The sequence below is a fragment of the Capsicum annuum genome, chromosome 6, assembly GCF_002878395.1.
Source record: "Capsicum annuum cultivar UCD-10X-F1 chromosome 6, UCD10Xv1.1, whole genome shotgun sequence".
NCBI lineage: Eukaryota > Viridiplantae > Streptophyta > Magnoliopsida > Solanales > Solanaceae > Capsicum > Capsicum annuum.
In genome coordinates this window covers 9,875,993-9,883,076 of record NC_061116.1, presented here as the reverse complement: position 1 = coordinate 9,883,076, position 7,084 = coordinate 9,875,993, and the positions used below count along the sequence as shown (strand labels likewise).

The 7,084-nt window shown below is 33.9% G+C and overlaps 2 pseudogenes; one reads left to right on the top strand and one right to left on the bottom strand.

The window, feature by feature from the left end:
- Positions 1–3,970: 3,970 nt before the first annotated feature.
- Positions 3,971–5,126, bottom strand: LOC107874457 (annotated as a pseudogene).
- An 867-nt stretch (positions 5,127–5,993) lies between these two features.
- Positions 5,994–7,084, top strand: part of LOC107874458 — a 10,140-nt pseudogene continuing 9,049 nt past the window's right edge.

Here is a 7,084-nt window from a genome sequence, read left to right as displayed (position 1 = left end):
TTTAGTTTACAAATTATTTCATATAGATACACACACACACACACACATATATATGTACATATATATATATATATACACACACACATATATATATGCTTGGTTTGCATTCTCAGAAATTACAGTTTTCATGCATCCATGTTCAGTTTTCTAATGTTTTTCAGTTCATCCTTATATTATATGCACAACACCCCATGCATTTTTGCCAGACCTTATCTTATATACCAGTACATTCAAAGTACTGACCACATACTCTTCTTTGTGCTATGATGTCTTATATCATAGGTTCGGACGCTCAATTTTTTTATTGCGATTAGACAGTTCAAAGTATTCAGCAGCAATTGTGGTGAGTCCCTATCCATCGAGGACATGATTGTTTTACTTCAGTTATTTCAGTAGTTCAGTATATTCAGCTATTCGGAGTTATTTAGGGGGTTGTCCCATTAACTCATCAATCAGTTTAGAGGTTTCAGACAATCAGACAATTGGACAGTTAGTTAGACAATTTTTAGCTTATCAGTCTCTTCAGCATTTTTAGTTGTTTTAAATTGACAGTTAGATTTTGGTTTTTTATCTGATGTTCAGACTTGTGGTCTAACCATATTTTCAGTATTCAAACTAGTATTACATTCAACATATTATCTTCCACATATATGTTATATCTCTAATTTATTCAGTGCTCACAGCAGGTACCAGCTCATGGGTTAGCTTGTGGTCACTTGTGACCATAAACACCGTTGTCGCGACTAGGAGGTAGCCTCGGGTTGTGTCATACAGTCTTGGTGTGGTGATACGAAACAAGAGAATGTCTTAAGAGAAATAAATAAATATCGTGAATGACTAACATTTTAAAAAGGTTAAAATATGGACTTAGAGAGAGTTAGATGGTTAACCGAGAAGACATAAGTTGAAAGACTCATTGCCTGAAATCGTATTTTACCAATGCGAGGTTGATTATGTCATGAAATACGAATAATCATTGTATACTTGCCTCGTTCTTTTATATACTAGAGAAGAGAGACTCCAATCCTTGTAACAAAGTTAGTCGGACCCACATAGACCATGGTGTATAAAGATGTCGGGTATACCATCTAGCTTAGGACTAAAGAAAGAGAGTTGAGTCTATGCTTTAAATTGTTATTTAGAGTCCTTAATTAGATCTCCATGATTGGACTTCTATCCTTATGATTATTTCATATAAAACATACCTTATCATTGGTTATTCTATATATCAATACATTCCACGTATTGACCGTCCTCGATCGGCTATAGAATTTTATGAGGTAGGTTTGGAGGCACTCTCTCATGGTTCGGTGCAACATTAGGATCATCATAACAACATTATAGTTAGTGAGCCCTCCATTTTTTGGAAGATAGTTTATCTTAGAGACTCAGTATTTCCAGTTTATAGTATCACCGAGCCTTGTCCCGGCTTAGACAGTTTTTTTATGTTAGAGGCTTCATAGACTATTTTAGTTGGATATTTTTATGTCATATGTTCGTAAGTTTTGGATTATTGTTTTATCTAAATTGAACAACTTCTTTTGAGTCTATTTTTCCGCAATTTGAGAATGATTATGCTTGTGATGAAATGCTAAGGGATCGTCGTCTTGGGCTTTTATTGGTCTAAGATGTCCGTTACGTCCAAGACCTAAACTAGGATCGTGACAATACACTATACATAACTGGACACACAAGAACAAGACTTCATCTCCAAAGTAGACCAACTCGTCAAACATGAGTTTTTGGATCGTTGGGTTTGTTACCCAAAGGGGGAGAGTATTAGTTTCACGGATGAGTGAACCCAATAACTATGATGATTATGAGTTTGGTGGTAAGTTTAAAACCTATAAAATCTGGCTTCGTCTTTGTTGCAACCAACTTAGAATTGAATCTTTCATAGCTCGGCCGATAACAACTCCTTTGTTGTGACCTCTACAAGATAAAATCCTGACATAAGAACGAATATTCATAATTGATGGTGGTCCAACAATCTATTTTGATACTAACAACATATTTATTTATGGAAATAATAGATTCTTTTATATTCATTGTATTCTTTTATTCAAGGAAAGATATCTAATTTTTCTCTTTTTTTAGATTTAATTTAAGTGTTTTAATTATGTTTCTCTTTTTCGTCTTTAGTGAAGAAAGATATGTTTTTTTTAGGTTTTTTTTCTCCTTTTTTTCCGTCTTTAATTTTAGTCTTCTTTTTTTTAGATTTAATTTTAATTATGTTTCAATTCTGCTGTTAGTCTTTTTTTTTTCCTCAATATTATTACTTTTGTTTCCTACACTGACCACACCATTACCTTTTATTAATAACATATGAATCACCCATAATACCATATATATCATCCATTAATACCATATGAATCACCCAATAATTGAAATAAATAATTGTATCTACCATATGAATCACCATAATATCATATATATGAACCACCCAATAATTGAAATAAATAATTGTATCTACCATATGAATCATCATAATACCCTATATATGAATCACCTAATAATTGAAATAAATAATTGTATTTACCATATGAATCACCATACTACCATATATATCACCCATTAATATCATATGAATCACCCAATAATTGAAATAAATAATTGTATCTATCATATGAATCACCATAATACAATATGTGTCACCATTAATATCATATGTATCACCCCGTTAAAATCATACAAAATGTATCTATGTATGAATCACCATAATACCCATATAATGATATCACATTTATCATTTATATGAATCACCATTAAAAAAATAAACATGTATAAATAAATAAATAAATTTATATACGTATCAATAGATTTTTGAAAAAAGAAAGGGAGAGTAGGAGAGGAAAAAAAAAGTTGCATGCATTAATGGAGGAGAAAAAATCAAGAGGAAGATGATTTAAGCATTAATAGAAGAGAAAAATCAGGAAGGAAGATGATTTAATTGTTGATAATTAGGGAGATATTTTACGGAGAAAATCTTGAATGAATTAATGGTGGAGTAAAAATAGGATTGGATTTTCTTGATATGTATCAAAAACTATCACATCAAAAAGAATAAAGAAAGAAAAAAGATGGAAAGAAAAATCTTGTAAAAATTTGCATAAATATGTCAATTCCAAAATTTTACAAAAAAGATCTGATATCTCAGTTAACTTATTTTGTTAACGTTAAACATATAGGTACAGCAAAGAACGTACACTTAACTAAACTAGTATATATATATATATATATATATATATTGGAAGATCAATGGGTCAATGAGAATTAAATCCAATTATTGTGTGAGAGACGCTCTCAACCGTTACTAGAATGTGTCTTGATTGTTACAAGGCTACTATGTAACTATATAACATGGGGCGTGTTTGGTAATTTTGTCCCAGCCCGTAGGACTTGTTATTTTCATAGATTGTATTATTGGGTTGTTTCTAATGTTACAACTTCTATGTTCTATACATCTGGTTTGAATAAAGTTTACGAATTTAGACTTCATACTGATGCCAAAGAAATCTTCTTATTTTTTTGTCTACGATTTGTAGAAGCCTGGAAGTTTATGATGATGATCACCAGCAATGTGATAAACAAGAACAACATTTCAAAGCAACATGAGAACTAGTATAGGAATACAAATAGAAAACCAATGTTATGATGCAATTTGAAGAGAACAACTCCTAAGCAGCATGAAAATCAATTGCAATTGTTGTAAAGCAGATTTACTTATTGATGGCACAAAGGTTTTTTTTTTTTTTTAAATCTACCTCTTCACACCAAACAAAACACGCTTGAATTTTCATGACAAAATATTGAAATGTTTAGAATCTCTATTAGTTGTGTTTGTTTGGATTAGGACGTGTTTTATGATGCCTGTTATTATATGTATCAATTCGTCAATGATACAAACTCTTAATTCAACAGCAGTAGAAAACTAAATGTGCTATTTGTAGGATTATGCCACTTCAATTCCTCAAGTAGCTGTAATAAATTCCCTTCCAGGTTGACGTGCAGCAAGACGACCATGGTTGCCAAGAAGCTGCAAAAGCAATAGAATAGGCAAATAAGTTTTCACAAGCAATGAGAGTAAATTGGTACATGAATGAGCAAAGCAAACATATATTAGTTTAGAAGGAAAGATAAAGAATAGAACAAACCTTTGCATTGAAACCATCTGGGACAATACGGTTCTCTGACTTGATTTTCAGATAATCAGTACGGCTGAACTTTGTGAATCCCCTGAATAAAAGTAGCACATGTGAGATTCAAGCACAATTTTCTAACCATCTAAAGACCAAAGTTATCAATGATCAAATATCTAGCTCCAACAGGTATGCTAGATTGCTCAACACTCAAATAGTACTGAATTTTAGACGAAGAAATCAAAAAAGGACAGAGCTGAGAAATATAAGGAGACAACAGGCCACAGAGCTCATCTACAAAGAGAAAAACGATGACTTCGGGCATTGGAAAGCATAAATTTATATGACTTACTGCATGGTGATTGGTGATCTATCGAAAACAGCCGATCTACCCCACAAAGGTACAGGTAAGCTAGGTCTGACCTAGAATAAATCTCTCAAAACTGAATAACTAATCAAATAAAATATAGCCCTTTTTACACAACAATCATTAATAACAGGATAGTCCTTAAATGGCAAAAGTAAGGTTCTAGAACAAATCAGTAGAATAAAATACAAAGTGAACCTTCAGATAGAATATATATCACTTTCTTCTGACAATGATCTTTTGACAGCCAGGAAACTTAAACTTAGCATGGCGCAGAGCCTCTTGGGCATGGTTACTGATTCCATCTTTGCAACGAACAGAAAGAAGAACTTGACCAATAACAACACAAGCACAAGCACCCTGAGGCTTACCAAAAGCTTCCTTCATGCCAGTTTGGAGTCTATCAGTTCCAGCACACGACAGCACCTTGTTAATCTGCAAAACATGGAAGGGATGAACCCTGATCCTGAGGTGAAACTGAAAAACTTGGTCATGTACTTATTGCAAGCAATACGGGCAGCTTCAAGTTCCTCACTTGAGACGAACTCCTCCCAATTGACCAAGTGTACACAGAAAGGGAACTACTCAACTCTCTTTTTCTTCATGCCCACGCCATAATCATGATCTTGGGATCAGGAACGCCACAGCAAAACCATGACTTCGGGTAAGGCTTGTTCTTACTTCTTAATCTGGAGATAACATCTTGCAGGTCCTGTGCAAAAGAATCCAAACCATTACATATGGCCCAGAAATGATCTAGGAAAGACTGATGCACCGTTATTAAACTATCATTACTACACAACATATGTTGAAACTAGCTTAGTGGAGTAATATGACTTCTGCAAACTTTAGGTGTCTTTTTGAAAGTTCGGGACAACTTTAATGATGTCTTTATGTATTTTCTCATAAAAGAATAATGATCAAGGCTACTCTAACAAAAAGTACATATCTGAGATAAAATCATAGGCAACTTACAAAGTGCAAAGTTCAAGCATTACAGCTTGATAATCCATGAGCAAGGAAGAAGAAAGAGAGAGTGAAGCTGGAGATTTCATTCTTCATCATCTGTACATTACAACATTGTATCTATTTATGGGCTTGAGCTAAGATAGTGAGCTCATTTCCAGTTCATTGACAGCTCATCATAACTAACTAACCACTTGTCTAACAACCTCTAATAACTTGCTAACTGACTCAACTATATTGCTAACTAACTAATTACTTTGCTAATTCAATCGAGAAGCATACATCCAATGGAACAGTAGCCCTGCACAGTGTGCATTGATCACATTTTGAGATCTTACTTTGAGCTTGGATCACTAGTAATCACTAGTTAAAACACGCCCCCTCAAGCTGCAGGGTGCAGTATGTTTAGCACACCAAGCTTGCCTAATAAATGGGAATGTTGAGCTTGGCTTAGGCCCTTGGTAAGAAGGTCAGCAACCCAATCATGAGTGTGAACATGTACAGGATTGTTTTGTTCTCTCATGAAACGCACGATTGTTGAGAATGAGGTAAAGTGCTTAGATGATGCTGTTAGTCTTTTCTATCGAATGGTCAGAATGAATCTTCTTCCTTCTGTTGCTTTCTTCTGGAAATTATTTGACACTATGATAAGTATGATCTTCTGTCGGTTCTCTTTTCCAAGAAATGCGGAAATTGCGTATCCCAATTAATGAATTCATGTTGAATATTTTCATTAATAATTCTTGTTTAATGCATCGTGTTGATTGTGCATTTTCGCTGTTACCCATTCACTTGAAGAGTGGCATTCCTCTGGATGTCGTAACCTTTAACACTCTAATAAGGAGATTATTTGCTCAAAATAAGGTAAAAAATTCTGTTGAATTGTTTAAAAAAGTGGTGAGGGAAAACATTTGTGAGCCCGACCAAGTCATGTATAGAACCGTCATGCATGGGCTCAGCAAAAGGGGTCATACTCAAAAAAACTATAAGTTTGCTCAGGCTAATGGAACAGCAAAACACTAAGCTCGATATATATATATATCTATAACATTGTTATTGATGCCCTTTGCAAAGATAGAAACTAAGTTGCTGCTATCAACTTTCTTAATGAGATGAAGCAGAAAAACATTCCTCTGAACATAGTCACATATAGTTCATTAATTGATGGTTTGTGTAAGCTTGGTCAGTGGGAAAAGGCTAAGACTTTGTTCTCTGACATGGTGAATCTTAATATTTATCCAAATGTGCATACCTTCAACATACTAATAGATGGACTATGCAAAGAAGGAAAAGTTGAAGATGCCGAGGAAGTAATGAAACACATGATCAAAAAAGGTGTAGAGCCTAATATAATCATCTACAGTGTGATAATGGATGGATATTGTTTGTGTGGTCAAGTGGATAGAGCAAGAAGAGTTTTTGATGTCTTGATAGATAAGGGAATTGAGCCTAATATTTTTACCTATAACATACTAATAAACGGATATTGTAAGAAAAAGGAAGTGGCCAAGGCCATGCAATTGCTTGGTGAAATTTCTCAAAGGGGATCAAAGCCTGATACCGTTACCTACCATACTATCTTGCAAGGTATGTTTGAAGTTGGAAGAATTGT